The 16,840-nt window shown below is 41.6% G+C and overlaps 1 protein-coding gene and 1 non-coding gene across 2 annotated transcripts in view; one reads left to right on the plus strand and one right to left on the minus strand.

Annotated features, from left to right (window-relative positions):
• The window catches only part of OGDH (oxoglutarate dehydrogenase), a 474,703-nt gene that overhangs the window by 193,165 nt on the left and 264,698 nt on the right, over positions 1-16,840 (minus strand). The gene's annotated exons all lie outside the window — the stretch shown is intronic.
• LOC114677173 (U6 spliceosomal RNA) lies at positions 9,027-9,133 on the plus strand. Its single transcript, XR_003728477.1, has one exon. It is a non-coding gene; the product is annotated as a U6 spliceosomal RNA (small nuclear RNA).

The following is a 16,840-nucleotide window of genomic DNA, read 5'->3' on the forward strand; positions in this document are numbered from 1 at the left end:
AGGGCAGTGGGTAGAAATGTCAAGGAATATTCCAGATCCCCTTGAGTCTTTCTGCTCCCCGCTGGGTCTAGCCCTTGTTTGGCTGAGGGGCTGCTGTTGCTTTGAGGCTCAGAGGGACTGTTGGCATGTAAAGGGAAGACAAGCAAAAAGGGGTGGAAAGGAACTGGCGTTTCTGGAGCCTACTATCTACTCTCGGGTCCTCATAAGAGCCCCATGTGCCAGCATCAATAGCCCACCTTTGGGAGGGTTGCTGGCTGGCCATGATGGGCAGGAGGTCTGGTGAAGGGACAGCTACCAGGGAATAGAGGCTGAGGAGAAATCGCACAAGTCACCCTGTTAAAAACTCCACAGGTGCAGAATAAACAGATAGATCTGAGGAACAAAATAGCTTTTGACAGCAGACATTTCAAATCAGAGGAAAGGGTAGACCCTTCAGTAAATGGCATGAGAGTAGTGAGCAAATTATTTGGATCAAAATAAAGTTATATCGATACCTCACACAATACACAAGATAAAAGTACAGACAGATTAAATAACTAAATACAAAAATGAAACTATACAACTATCAGAAGGAAACACAGAAGAGTATGTTATAATCTTGGGGTGGGAAAAGTTTCCAAATACAAAGTCCAGAAGCCATAAAGGTAAACACTAAGGTATTACCATATAATAATGGAAAACATCTGTAAACACACAAACAAAAAAATTAAAGAAAGTTGAAAGACACGGCCGGGTGCGGTGGCTCAAGCCTGTAATCCCAGCACTTTGGGAGACCGAGACGGGTGGATCACGAGGTCAGAAGATCGAGACCATCCTGGCTAACACGGTGAAACCCCGTCTCTACTAAAAAATACAAAAAACTAGCCGGGCGAGGTGGCGGGCGCCTGTAGTCCCAGCTACTCGGGAGGCTGAGGCAGGAGAATGGCGTGAACCCGGGAGGCGGGGCTTGCAGTGAGCTGAGATCCGGCCACTGCACTCCAGCCTGGGCGACAGAGCAAGACTCCGTCTCAAAAAAAAAAAAAAAAAAAAAAAAAAAAAGAAAGTTGAAAGACACATATGAGCTCAGAAAAATAGTTGCAACATATTTAACATCAAATAAAATCAAGAAAACACAGAGTGCCAGTAGCGCTCCTACAAACATGGTGAACATTCCTAAAACTCACTGGACTTTCTGTAAGAAGTGTGGGAAGCACCAGCCCCACAGAGTGACACGGGATACATTTCCCTGTATGCCTAGGGAAAGCCATGTTATGACAGGAAGCAGAGGGGCTACAGTGGGGAGACTCAGCCAATTTTCCAGAAAAAGGCTAAAACTACAAAGAAGATTGTGTGAAGGCTTGAGTGCGTGGAGCCCAACTGCAGATCTAAGAGAATGCTGGCTATTAAGAGATACAAGCATTTTGAACTGGGAGGAGGTAAGAAGAGAAAGGGTCAAGCGACCCAGTTCCAATTTTATTATGAAGACAATAAAATCTTGAGTTTATGTTAAAAAAAAAAAAAAAAAAGAATACATAAAGAGAGTCCAGGTATGGTGGCTCATGCCTGTAATCTCAGCACTTTGGGAGGCTGAGGCAGGAGAACTGCTTGAGGCCAGGAGTTCAAAACCAGCCTAGGCAACATAGCGAGATACTGTCTCTACAAAAAGTTTAAAAGTTAGCCAGGCTAGCTACTTGGGAGGCTGAGGTGGGAGGATTGCTTGAGCACAAGAGTTTGAGGCTGAGGTCAGTTGAGATGGCACCACTGTACTCCAGCCTGAGTGAAAGAGTGAGCTTCTGTCTCAAAAAGAAAAAAAAAAAAGAATATACAAAGAAAGGCAGGAGTGGGGAGGGGTCTGGGTTATGTGGCTAACCCTCCCATTAGAAATAACAGAAATTCTAGCTAAAATAAATCTTAGCCGTGTGTGTGTGTGTGTATGTGTCTGTGTATGTGTCTGTGTGCGTGTATGATGCATACAAGTTTAGAGTGTTTTAACCTTCTTGATAAATTGAGATTTTTATAGTTTGAAATTACTCTAAAAAATCCCTCTTTATCTCTAGTATTTATTTTTGTCTGTTTGTTTAACAGATGGGGCTCTCACTTTGTTGCCCAGGCTGGTCTTGAACACTTAGCCTCAAGGTATCCTCCTACCTCAGCCTCCCAAGTAGCTGGAATTACAGGTATGAGTCACATTGCTCAGTCCTATCTGTAGTATTTGTTCAACTGTATAATGTTATTTTATATGTGCGTGTGTATATCAGTTGAACAAATTTTATACTTAATAGTCAAACATTGAAACCCTTTCCCCTGAGATTGGGAATGAGACAAAGTTGACCACCTTTACCCACCATTGTACTGGAGGTCTTAGCCATTGTAATAAGGCAAGAAAAATAAATTAAGGTCACAGGCTGGGCACGGTGGCTCACGCCTGTAATCCCAGCACTTTGAGAGGCCGAGGCGGGAGGATCACGAGGTCAGGAGATCGAGACCATCCTCGCTAACAGGGTGAAACCCCATCTCCACTAAAAATACAAAAAAATTAGCTGGGCGTGGTGGCAGGCACCTGTAGTCCCAGCTACTCGGGAGGCTGAGGCAGGAGAATGGCGTGAACTCGGGAGGCGGAGCTTGCAGTGAGCCGAGATTGCACCACTGGACTCCAGCCTGGGCAACAGAGTGAGACTCTGTCTCAAAAAAAAAAAAAAAAAAAAAAGGTTATAAGGGTTAGAAATAAGTAAAATTGACATCATTCACAGATACATAAATGTGTATAAAAAAGGTTCAGGCTAGGTGCAGTGGCTCATGCCTGTAATCCCAGCAATTTCTGAGGCCAAGGCAGGAGGATCACTTGAGGCCAGGAGTTCAAGACATAGCAAGACCCCACCTCCACAAAACTTTTTTTAAAAAGATCCAAAAGAATCTATATATAAACTATTGGAATTACTCTAACAAAAGATGGTCAAGAAAACTATGAAAAATAACCAATTTGTAATTTAATTTGTGTAATATTCAGAGAAATTAACTGTCAAAAGAAATGGAGGAATATACCATGAACTGAGGGCTCTATACTACAGAGATGTCAATTCTCCCAGAAAATTTTTATGGAAACTGATAAGCTGATTCAAAAATTCATATAGAACCACAAAAGATGAAAATTCACCAAGGCAATCTTGAAGAAAAACAAAGTCAGAGAACTTACACTACCAGAACTCAAGATATTATAAATATACAGAAATAAAGATAGTGAGATTTTGGCACAAGGAAGGACAAATAGAATAATGGAAAGAATACAAGGTCCAGAAACAGATGATATCCACAAGGACACAAGATTTATGATGGAGGAGGCATGCACAGCATTGGGTAAAGGAGGTTTTTCAATGCATGATGCTGACCTAGTTGGGTATCCATACAGAAAGAAATGAATCATGATCCTCCTCCCCAAGATACACAAAAATCAGTTTCTGATAGATTGTTGATCTAAATGTGAAAGATAAAATGATAGAATTCTAAAAGATAGCATAAGAGAGTATCCCCAAGACTGAAATAGGAGAAACTTTTCTTAAGAAACAAAAGCCTTACTTACAGAGAAAAAGATAAATTGAACTGTATTGAAATTAAAAAAAAAAAAAAACCTGTTCAACAAAACACATCCTTAGGAGAGATAAAATTCAAACCATAGAGAGGAAAATATATTTGCACATATCTGAAATACGTGCATATCTGAGAAAGGGCTTATGTTTAGAATGTATAAACAAACTCCTACAACTCAGTAAGAAAAAGACAGACAACTGAAAGAAAAGCTAGGCTGGCTACTTAAACAAGCAAATGGCCAATACAAGTTCCTCAACTTTGTTAGTCACCAGAACAAGGCTGAGTGAAAGCACAGTGGGAGTTCTTCCTCTTCCCTTCCCTCACAATTTGGCCTACAGGCCATGGGGTAAGGTGGGGCCAGGCAGCACATGTGGGGTGTCAGAATCCAGGTGGTGTGGGGAGGGATTCCACTTTGGATCTGAGGGAGGACAGGAGGGCATTCCACACAGAATAGGAGCTACATAGGCCCAGTATGGGGCTAAGATGTCAGAACTGAGCTCTGATGTGCCTTTCTCCATGAGCAGAGGGGCTGAATGTGGGAGATGGAGGGTGGAGGAAAGGTTCAGAGCCATTTAGAGATGGCAATTCAGAGGAAATGGGAGGGCAGATAATCTCACTCCTCACAGTGAGGCAGAGTTTCCAAGCTGGTTTTGTCACTCCTCTGTTGGGCCCCTTTGGGTAATATATTTGACTTACCTTGGCTTTAGTTTCTTTTTTTTTTTTGACAGAGTCTCACTCTGTTGTCCAGGCTGGAGTGCACTGGTGTGATCTTGGCTCACTGCAACCTCTGCCTCCCAGGTTCGAGTGATTCTCCTGCCTCAGCCTCTTGAGTAGCTGCAACTACAGGCACCTGCCACCATGCCTGGCTAATTTTTGTATTTTTAATAGAGACAGGGTTTTGCCATGTTGACCAGGCTGGTCTTGAACTCCTGACCTCAGGTGATACGCCTGCCTCAGCCTCCCAAATTGCTGGGATTACAGGTGTGAGCCACCATGCCCAGCCTGGGTTTGGTTTCTTTATCTGTAAAAACGGGGATAGTTTAGCTGGGCACAGTGATGCTGTAGTCCCAGCTACTCGAGAGGCTGAGATGGGAGGATCTCTTGAGCCTAAGAATCGCAGGTCAGTCTGGGCAACATAGCAAGACCCCATCTGAGAAAAAAAAAATTAGTGGCTGAGCACAGTGGCTCACTCCAGCAATCCCAGAACTTTGGGAGGCTAAGGTGGGAAGACTGCTTGAGCCCAGGAGTTTGAAACCAGCCTGGGAAACACAGAGAGACCACAATCTCTGCATTAAAAAAAAATTAGCTGGGTATGGTGGCACTCACCTGTTGTCCCAGCTACTTGGGAGGGTGAGGTGGGAGGATCACTTGATCCCGGAAGTGGAGGCTGCAGACTGCAGTGAGCTGTGATTGTGCTACTATACTCCAGCCTGGGTCACAGAGTGAGACCCTGTCTCAAAAAAAAAAAAAAAGAAAAAGAAAGAAAAAGAAAAAGAAAAAATTAGGAAAAATTTCCCTGACTCCCCATAGATTTTTTTAAAGGATGAAATGAGATATTATATGTGAAAGCATCTAGTACTTATGACATAGTACATGCTTACTAAGTGTTTCCACTTCACTTCTGCCTAAAACTCAGTTCAGTTCTTGATTTCCAGATACCTAACTGTGATAAGAGATGCAGCCAGAGGTACCTTAAGGATAACAATACCCCCCTCCATCCTGATACCTGATGTACTAAAGTCAGAAATTTTTTAAAGCCTTGTTCTTCCTTCAGTTTTAAGTTCAGTATACTGATGAACTATTGGTCACATTTCACAGTTTACTTTAAAAATAAACGGGCTTCCAAATTAACCTGCTTACATGGTTTGGCTGTGTCCCCACCCAAATCTCATCTTGAATTCCCACCTGTTGTGGGATGGACCCGGTTGGAGGTAATTGAATCACGGGCGCAGGTCCTTCCTGTGCTGTTCTCGTGATATCGAATAAGTCTCACGAGATCCGATGGTTTTAAAAAGAGGAGTTCCCTTGCACAAGCTCTCTCTCTTTGCCTGCTTCCATCCATGTAGGATGTGACTTGCTCTTCCTTGCCTTCCACCATGATTGTGAGGCTTCCCCAGCCACATGGAACTGTAACTCCAATTAAACCTCTTTCTCTTGTAAATTGCCCAGTCTAGGGTATGTCTTCATCAGCAGTGTGAAAACGGACTAATATATCTACCTTGGAAAGGCCTTGTGATCCATGGTGACATCTTGTCCCTAAGGTAAGAATCTTACCATGAGTTCCTCAAATTGTTGATGTACTGATTAACGTGTAACCCTCTAACACTGGGAAGAACGCTGATTTATTTCTGAATCATCAAGCTTTACTGATTGTCTTGCATGTAGACATTTTAGCCTGTATGTTGCACAGGTATCCAATAATTGTAACCTCTGTATTTTACCCTCCAATGAAAGAGGAAACAACTCCTGTATGAGTCGTCCCCTCCCTTCTCCTAAACTTTCCTATAAAAGCCTTCTACCTTGTAACAGACTGGAACCTTCCTAACATTGTTAGTGTGTTTCCTAAGTGGATTCTCACATTTGGCTTCAAATAAACCTTGATCAAATTAGTTCTGCCTCAACAGCCTTAATTTCAGTCAATAGTACAAGCCTCTGTTTTTCTATTTAATCACTACTTTAAAGGTAACCTTTGGAAAATGTTTAGCCTGTTTACAAATGTAATTAATTGAACATATTTTAACTGCATTTATAAAGGTAATATTCTCCATTTTCTTTCTAAATACTCTATACATAAGAAAAAAATCTTCCCATATACTTAACTCTTTTAAACCTAATAAATTAAATTTATGGAATATCATTAATATAAAGTTCTTATAGATGTTGTAACACTGCACATACATTTAGCAACATTTCAATTTAAAATCTTAAGCTTATATGAAATACCATTTTAAATTGGAGTTATACAATTCTTACACTAATAGACCAAATACTTTTAAATGTTACAAGCATATAAAACATGAAATATACAAAAATTTCCCCCATCACACAAATATTCTTACTAACGTTTTGCTTCTTTGAAACCTCTCTATACCCATTGTATTAGTCTGTTTTCATGCTGCTAATAAAGACATATCCAAGACTGGGTAATTTATAAAGGAAAGAGTTTTAATTGACTCATAGCTCAACAAGGCTGGGGAGGCCTCAGGAAACTTACAATCATGGCAGAAGGGGAAGCAAACATGCCCTACTTCATATGGCACCAGGGGAGAGAAGAATCAGTGCCCAGTGAAAGGGGAAGCCTCTTATAAAACCAGCAGATCTCCTGAGAACTAAATCATTATCAGGAGAACATGATGGGGGAAACCACTCTCATGATTCAATGATCTCCACCTGGTCCCTCCCACAACACATGGGGATTATGGGAACTGAAATTCAAGATGAGATTTGGGTAGGGACACAGCCAAACCCTATTACCCTTTTCCCTCCCTCCCTCCCTTCCTTTTTCTTCAGAGTCTCTCTGTCACCTAGGCTGGAGTGCAGTGGTGAAATATTGGCTCACTGCAACCTCTGCCTCCCAGGGTTAAGCTATCCTCCCACCTCAGCCTCCTGAGTAGCTGGTGGGACTACAGGCGTACGACACCACACCCAGCTGATTGTTTTGTATTTTTAGTGGAGATGGGGTTTCACCATGTTGTCCAGGCTGTCCATAACCATTTTTTAAGTGAGTTATAAATGGGGTTCATAGGTCATACCCCTCTCCTGAGGAAGACAATCATCATCTCAGATAACCAAGGTTGCCTATGCAGTAAGGAAGAAGTCAGTCATCATTCTGGGTAACTAAATGTACCTAAGACCAAAGACATCAGCTGAGAGTGAGACCTGGAGTCTCAGGCATCTGGAGTAGTTATCTCATTGCCAACTAAGCTTACATGGTGAGTCAAAAGACCCAGAATACCCAACACAATATTGAAGGAAAATAAAGTCAGAGGACTAACACTATCTGACTTCTAGACTTACTATAAAGCTATAGTAATGAAGACAGTGAAAGAACTGGTGAAAGAACAGATAAATAGATCACTGTAACAGAATACAGAGTCTAGAAATAGACCCAAATAAATATAGTGAAGCAAAGGTAGACTTTTTTTTCTTTTTTTGAGACAGAGTCTCGCTCTCTCACCCAGGCTGGAGTGCAGTGGCACGATCTTGGTTCACTGGAACCTTTGCCTTCTGGGTTCAAGTGATTCTCATGCCTCAGCATAGCTGGGACTACAGGCCCGCAAATATGCCTGGCTAATTTTTGTATTTTTAGTAGAGATGGGGTTTCACTATGTTGGCTAGGCTGGTCTCAAACTCCTGACCTCAGGCGATCTGCCTGCCTTGGCTTCCCAAAGTGCTGGGATTACAGGTGTGAGCCACCACACCTAGCCAAAAGGTAGTCTTTTCAACAAATGATACAGGTACAACTGGACATCCATGTGCAAAAACATAAATCTAGACACAGACTTTGCACCCTTCACAAAATTAACTGAAAATGGATCATAGACTTCAATGTAAAATTCAAAACTATAAAACTCCTAAAAGATAACACAGGGTAAAACCTAGATGACCTTGGGTGTAGCGACCTTTTGATACAACACCAAAGGCATAATTCATGAAAGAAATAATTGATAAACTATAATTAACAAATTTTTTTTAGCAGTAATAGAACGATGAGTGTATTTCATTGAAATTTAAAACTTTGGCCGGGCGCGGTGGCTCACGCCTGTAATCCCAGCACTTTGGGAGGCCGAGACGGGCGGATCACGAGGTCAGGAGATTGAGACCATCCTGGCTAACACGGTGAAACCCCGTCTCTACTAAAAAATACAAAAAACTAGCCGGGCGAGGTGGCGGGCGCCTGTAGTCCCAGCTACTCGGGAGGCTGAGGCAGGAGAATGGCGTGAACCCAGGAGGTAGAGGTTGCAGTAAGCTGAGATTGCCCCACTGCACTCCAGCCTGGGCGACAGAGTGAGACTCCGTCTCAAAAAAAAAAAAAAAAAAAAAGAAATTTAAAACTTCTGCTCTGCAAAAGACAATGTCAACAAGGAGAAGACAATGGCCAGGTGCGGTGGCTCATGCCTTTAATCCTAGCACTTTGGAAGGCACAGGCGGGTGGATCACTTGAGGCCAGGAGTTTGAGACCAGCCTGGTTAACATGGTGAAAACCCGTCTCTACTGAAAATAGAAAAATTAGCTGGGTGCAGTGGTGCACACCTGTAATCCCAGCTACTTGAGAGGCTGATGCACAAGAATCATTTGAAACCAGGAGGTGGAGGTTGCAGTGAGCCGAAATTGCGCCACTGTACTCCAGCTTGGGCGACAGAGCGAGACTCTGTCTCAAAAAATATATAAATAAATAAGATTTTAAAAGGATGAGAAGACAAGCCACTTCTTGGGAGAAGATATTAGCGAAAGACACATCTGTGCTGGCTTCAGCAGCACACATACTAAAATTACAATGGTACAGAGAAGATTACCATGGTCTGTGCACAAGGATGTCATGCACATTTGTGAAGTGCTTCAGATTGTAAAAAAGAAAAAGATCTATCCAATAAAGAACTTTTATTTAAAATCTAAATGGACTATCCAATACAAAAATAAGAAAACAAATAACTCAGTTAAAAACTTAGCCTTGCCAAAGAAGATGTACAGATGGCAAACAAGCATATGAAAAGATGCTACATGTCATATGTCATCAGGGAAATGATAATTAAAATAACGAGACATTACTACACATCTATTAGAACATTCAAAATCTGGAACACTGACAACACCAAATGCTGGGAGGGATGTGGAGAAGCAGCAACTCTCCTTCATTCCTGATAGGAATGCAAAATGGTACAGCCATTTTGGAAGACAGTTCTGCAGTTTCTTCTAAAACTAAATATATCTTACCATATGATCCAGCAATCACATTTCTTGGTATGTACCCAATGGAGTTGAAAACTTATGTCTACACAAAAACCAACACATGGATGTTTATGGCAGCTTTATTCATAATTGTCAAAACTTGGAAGTAACCAAGATGTCCTTCAGTAGGTGAATGGGTTAATCCACACAATGGAATATTATTCAGCATTAAAAAGAAATGAGCTATTAAGCTATGAAAAGACGTGGGGGGCTAGGCGCGGTAGCTCACGTCTGTAATCCTAGCACTTTGGGAGGCCGAGGTGGGCAGATCACAAGGTCAGGAGTTTGAGAACAGCCTGGCCAATATGGTGAAATCCTGTCTCTACTAAAAATACAAAAATTCACTGGGTGTGGTGGCAGGTGCCTGTATTCCCAGCTACTTGGATGACTGAGGCAGGAGAGTTGCTTGAACCCAGGAGGCAGAGGTTGTAGTGAGCCAAGATCATGCTATCGCACTCCAGCCTAGGCAACAAGAGCGAAACTCCATCTTGAAAAAAAAAAAAAAAAAAGGAAAGAAAGAAAGAAAGACAGAAAGAAAGACAAAAGACACGGAGGAACTTCAAACATATACTACTAAGTGAAAAAAGCTAATCTAAAAAGTCTACATCTGTCTGATTCCAACTATATGACATCCTGTAAAAGACAAAGCTATAAAGACAATAAAATGATCAGTAGTCGCTATGGTTTGGGATTAGGGGAGTTCAATCAGCAGAGCACAAAAGATTTTTAGGGCAGGGAAACTACTCTATATGATATTATAATCATGGAGGCATATCATTGTACATCTGTCCAAACCCATAGAATGTACAACACCAGAGTAAGCCCTAATGTAAACTAAGGATTCTGGGTGATATTGTAGCAAATGTACCATTAGTTGTAACAAATGTACCATTTTGTTCATTCTGATGGGGAATGCTGAGAATGAGAGAGGCTATGCATGTGCGGAGGCAGGAGTGAGTATATGGGATATCTCTGTACCTTCTTCTCAATTTTGCAGCGAAACTGTAACTACTCTAAAAAAGTCTTTTAGAAAGCCCAGTAGTTTTTTGCTTCTCTTTATGGGTTGGTTTCCTTCTCTCAAGTAAAAAATGGGCTTCCTCCATGTAGCAGATGATAAGGATTCTCTCATCCCAGAGAAGAGAGTTCTTTCTTGTCAATTATAGCCAGAAAAGTCTCCAAGAAGGATTTAGATGGTCCTGGTTTGCTCCCTCCCATCCCTCTTCCTTTGGATCTCAGATCAGAAGTGACTTCTGGGATACTGCCCTGTTACCCATCTTGGTCAGGTCCCTGTTATGTGCTCCCGCTATACCATATCCTACTCCCTCCTAGTCCCCATCACAGTTTGAAGACAAAAATTCACTGGTGGGGTTACACGGCTCCCCCATGTCTGATTCCTCTTCTAAACTGTAAGCTATAGGAGGCAATGACTTTATCTTTTTGCTTACCATTGTGTTTCCAGCACCTAGCACCTGGCACACAGGCACATAGTAAATATCCATTAAATAAATGACTGAAATAAACAGAGGGCTCTTTTGCTCTCATTACTCTGAAGAGCAATGATTACATAGCAGTGACAGCTTAGTGTATTCTCAGCAAATATTCTTTTGTTTTAAAACCATTTATTTCTCTGGCCAGGTGTGGTGGCTTACGCCTGTAATCCTAGCACTTTGGGAGGCCGAGGCAGGTGGATCACAAGGTCAGGAGATCAAGACCATCTTGGCTAACATGGCGAAACCCCGTCTCTACTAAAAATACAAAAAAATGAGCCAGACATGGTGGCGGGCACCCTGTAGTCCCAGCTACTTGGGAGGCTGAGGCAGGAGAATGGCATGAACCCAGGAGGTAGAGGTTGCAGTAAGCTGAGATTGCCCCACTGCACTCCAGCCTGGGCGACAGAGTGAGACTCCATCTCAAAAAAATTTATTTTTCTGATAATAAACACAACAGGCTGGGCACAGTGGCTCATACCTGTAATCCTGGTACTTTGGGAGGCCAAGGTGAGAGGGTTGCTTGAGTCCAGGAGTTCGAGATCAGCCTGGGCAACATTGTGAGACATCATCTCTATTTAAAAATAAACAAACAAACAAACAAACAAACACTCCTCAAATCCCCATAAACTTATGATAGAATAATTGTAAGACAAAGAAAAGTACAGTTAAGAAAACAAAAAACAAAAATTACTTATATCTGTAACCCAGAGATAACCACTGTGTGTGTATGTACACAGTCTTTTTAGCCTTTCTTTTTTTTTTTTTTTTTTTTTTTGAGACAGAGTCTTGCTCTGTCACCCAGGCTGGAGTGTGGTGGCCGGATCTCAGCTCACTGCAAGCTCCGCCTCCCGGGTTCACGCCATTCTCCTGCCTCAGCCTCCCGAGTAGCTGGGACTACAGTCGCCCGCCACCTCGCCCGGCTAGTTTTTTGTATTTTTTAGTAGAGACGGGGTTTCACCGTGTTAGCCAGGATGGTCTCGATCTCCTGACCTCGTGATCCGCCCGTCTCGGCCTCCCAAAGTGCTGGGATTACAGGCGTGAGCCACTGCGCCCGGCCAAGCCATTAGCCTTTCAAAATATACATTCTGTCACTTATAGTTAACATTTTATTTTTATTGGTTTAAACATAGTATACCTTTTGCCACTTAGGTTTTTTTTTTTTTTTTTCTTGAAGACAGGGTCTTGCTATTTTGCACAGACTGGTTTTGGACTGCTGGCCTCGAATAATCCTCTCACCTTGGCCTCCCAAAGTGCTAGGATTACAGGTGTGAACCACTGTGCCCAACCTAGTTTTAATGTATTTCACTTTACATTTAAAGTGAGTTTCATTTAAGCAGCATACAGTTGGGTCTTGCTTTTTTAGTCAATCAATCTCTTCTAATTGAAAGGTTTATTTACATTTAATGTTATTGTTATTTTAAATATATTTTCCATATTCAGAAGCAGCACTGTCATAGTCTGGCTTCCATTAAAAAAAAAACGTTTTCAGGTATTTCTTTGCTTTCACAAGGTGCTCCAGCCCCTTGTTTGTCTTCTGGGCCACCATCTCCACAGTCCAGTCTCTGATGTGGAGGGTGAGAGTGCCTTTTCCTTTTGACCCCAAAAGAGCTTTTCTGAGTAGGCTGTGATTATCAATATGGCTTTAAATCTGGAATTGGGTTATTGTTCTGCTTTTTCTGCCTGCTTTTGAATTTATTGAGTGGTTTGTATGATTCCACTTTATCTCCTTTGTTGCCTTATGTGACCACTCTGTTTTTTTAATTTTTATTTTTAGAGCTTTCTTTACAGTTTATAGATAATCTCTAACTTACCACAGTCTACCTTCAAATAAATTATATAACTTCACATGCAGTATACGAATCTTACAAATGTATCCTTTCACTCAATCCCTCTTGGTCTTTGTGTTACTTCCATACATTATAAACCTTAGGATGTCATGTTATTAATTCTTTTGCTTTAAGCAGTCAAGTATATTTTAAAGAGATTTTCAAATTAATAAAAATGGTATTTCATATTTGCTCACTTAAAAAAATTTTCCAGTGCTCTGTATTTCATTGTGTAGATCAGAATTTTCATCTAATGTAATTTTCCTTCTCACTGAAAGACATTTAACTTGTTTTTTTTTTGTAGTTCAGGTCTACTAGTGATGACTTATTTCAACTTTCGTATGTCTGAGAAAGTCTATCTATTTTGGTAATATATTTTTGCTCAGGGCAGAATTCTAGGTTGACATTTTCTTTAAACATTTTACAGATGTTTCTACATTATCTTTTGACTCACATTGGTTTGAGAGGTCTGCTGTTATTCTTGTATAATCCTTTGTACATAATTTATCTTTTTTCTCTGGCTACTTTTAAGATTTATCTTTATCAGTGCTTTTAAGCAATTTGACTATTATATTCCTCGGTGTAGTTTTATTTATGTTTCTTATTATTGGGGGTTCACTGAGCATCTTGGCTCATGGGTTTTTAGTTTTAATTAATTTGGAAAAAGTTCAGCCATTGATTCTTCAAACATTTTTTCTGTTCCCCACCCCAGCCTTTAGGAACTCAGCTACATGTAAATTAGACAAGATGAAGTTGTCCCACAACTCACTGATGCGCTTTTTTTTTTTTTTTTTTTGAGTCCTTTTTATCTCTTTTTCAATTTAGGTGGTTTCTGTTGCTATTTTTTCAAGTTCAATAATACTTTATCTATTTATTTCTTTTTGTCTTTTCTTTTTCTTTTTATTTTTTTTGAGATGGAGTTTCACTCTTGTTGCCGAGGTTGGAGTGCAATGGCACGATCTCAGCTCACTGCAACCTCTGCCTCCCAGGTTCAAGTGACTCTCCTACTTCGGCCTCCCAAGTAGCTGGTACTACAGGGGTGTGCCACCATGCATGGCTAATTTTTGTATTTTTAGTAGAGACAGGGTTTCACCATGTTGGTCATGCTGGTCTTTAACTCCTGACCTCAAATGATCCTCCCGCCTTGGCCTCCCAAAGTGCTTGGATTACAGGTGTGGGCCACTGCTCCTGGCTGTATTTCTAATCTGTGGTACATCTCATCTGGTGTATTTTTCATCGAATACATCATATTTTCACTACTAAATGATTTCATTTTTTAAATGTCTTTTCTTTAGTTAACATGCTTGCTATGGTTGAAATGTGTCTCCCAAATTCATGTGCTGGAAATGTAAGCCCCAATGAAACAATGTTGGGAGGTAGGGCCTAATAAAAGATGATTGGATCATGCGGGTAGAGCCCTCATTAATGAATTAATGTTATTACTACAGTGAGTTAGTTACCATAAAAGTGGGTTGTTATAAAGTGACGCTGGCCCCTGGTGCATCTATCTTGTGTACTCACTTGCCCCTTCTGCCTTTTGCTTTCTGCCAAGGGATGACTAAACAAGAAGGCCCTCAACAGATGCTGGCATCAAGTTCCTGAACTTTCCAGCCTCCAGAACCATGAGCTAAATAAAGGCCTGTTATTTATAGATTACCTGGTCTGTGGTATTGTTATGGCAACAGTAAACGGACTAAGATAGAAAATTGGCACTGAGAAGTGGGTCTATTGCTATAACAAATATCTGAAAACATAAAAGTAGCTTTGGAACTGGATAATGGGTAGAGACTGGAAGAATTTTGAGGAGCATGCTAGAAAGAGCCTGTATTGCCATAAATGGAGCATTAAGGGTGAAGTCTCAGAAGAGAAGAGATATAGGGAAAGTCAGAATCTTCTTAAAGATTACTTCAGTGGTCACGATTGTTGATAGAGATATGGACACAGTCTCTGATGTGGACAGTAAATGGCCTTTACTGTCTACATCTCTACCAACATTAACAGTAAATGGCCTTTACTGTCTATATCTCTACCAACATTAACAGTAAATGGCCTTTACTAGCAATATATCTACCAACATTATATTTAATATTGGTAGAGGCCATTCTGATGAGGTCTCAGACAGAAATGAGAAACAAGGTATTGGAAACTTGAATAAAGGGCATCTTTGTTATAAAGTAGTAATGGTGGAACTGTGTCCATGCCTGACGGCTTTATGGAAAGCGGAATTTGAATGACAAACTAGGATATCTGGTGGAAGAGATACCTAAGCAGTTAAGCATTCAGGCTGCTACATGGCCATTTTTAATCACATATAGTGAGATACAAGAACAAAGGAATGACTTAAAGACAGAATTTATAATTTAAAAAGAAGCAGAGTGAAAGATTTGGAAAATTTATAGCCTAGCCATGTAAAATATAAAAAGGTACATTTAGGAGACTGAACTCAGAGCGTGGCCCAGAGACTGCTTGCTGAAGAGATTAGCGTGAATGGAAGGGAGCCAGATGCTATTCACCAAGGCAATGGGAGAATGACCTCAAAGCTATTTCAGAGATTTTCGAGGCTGCCCCTCCCATCACAGGTCCAGAGCTCTAGGAGGGCAGAATGATTCTGGAGGACAGGCCTGGGGTAACGTCCATAGGCTCACTGCCCAGAGCTGCCTTGGAACTCTGCTCCCTGCATTCCAGTGCAGCATTCCTCAGCTGCCCCAGGCACAGCTCATGTGGGACCAGGTTGGTTTGGATTGCTGTTTTGGAGGGCACAAGCAGTAAGCCTTGGCAATGTCTACATGGTGCTAACTCTGCAGGGATGAGTGCATGGGTGGTGGGGTCATGGCAGCTTCCACTTAGTTTTCAAAAGATATATCAAACAGCTTGAGGCCCAGGAAGAAACTTATTGCAGGGGAAGAGCCACCACAGAGAGTCCCTACTAAGGCAATGCGTAGCAGGAATGTGTGGTCAGAGCTGTTACAGAGAGTTCCCACCAGGGCAGCACCTAGTAGAGCCCAAAACTCTAGAGCTACCCTTGTGTAACCCCAGCCTGGGAGAGCTGCAGTCATGAGACTCCAAACCAAGAGAAAGCCATGTGGACCTGGCTGCCTGAGGCCTTGGGGGCCCAATCCCCAAACCAGTGTGCCCAGGATTTAGAACATGGAGTCAAAGGAGATTATTCTCCAGCTTTAGGACTAAATACAGGTTTTTCTCTGCTGGGTTTTGGACTTACTTGGGGCCTGTTGCTGCCATATATTCCATTCTGCAATGTGTTGTATTCACTTCATAAATTCATACCCACGGATTCTCAGTAAATACATGTTGTGTGTGAATAAAAACTATGGATCACTATTTATTCAGCCACCTATGGTTGGGCGTTTAACTCTAGCTTTTCACAATTATAAATAATGTTGTAATGAATGTCCTCCTATAAATAAATCCATACAGTCGCTTGAATATAGTTATAAGGTAAATTTCTCTTTCTTTCTTTTTTTTTTTTGAGATGGAGTTTCGCTATTGTTGCCCAGGCTGGAGTGCAATGGCATGATCTCGGCTCACCACAACCTCTGCCTCCTGGGTTCAAGTGATTCTCCTGCCTCAGCCTCCTGAGTAGCTGGGATTACAGGCATGTGCCACCATGCCTGGCTAGTTTTGTATTTTTAGTAGAGATGGGGTTTCTCCATGTTGGTCAGGCTGGTCTCGAACTCCCAACCTTAAGTGATCTGCCCGCCTTGGCCTCCCAAAAGTGGTGGGATAACAGGCGTCAGTCACCGCGCCCAGCTGGTAAATTTCTAGTAGTGAAATTGCTTGGCCAATATCTATGTACATTTTGATTTTCAATAGTGTACTGGATTTCTTTTTTTGCCTTTTCTGATCTGCTCTCCACCTTCTTCCAACCTACTTTCTTCCCTGGAAGGCTGATCCAGATGAAGAGGGTTAGCCTGTTCATCTTAACTTCTGGCTTCAAAATAGATGTGACCATTAGTCACTACCAGCAGAAAGTCAGAGGGCAAGGAGTTAGAG

Source organism: Macaca mulatta, chromosome 3 (genome assembly GCF_049350105.2).
Source record: "Macaca mulatta isolate MMU2019108-1 chromosome 3, T2T-MMU8v2.0, whole genome shotgun sequence".
NCBI classification, from domain to species: Eukaryota; Metazoa; Chordata; class Mammalia; order Primates; family Cercopithecidae; genus Macaca; species Macaca mulatta.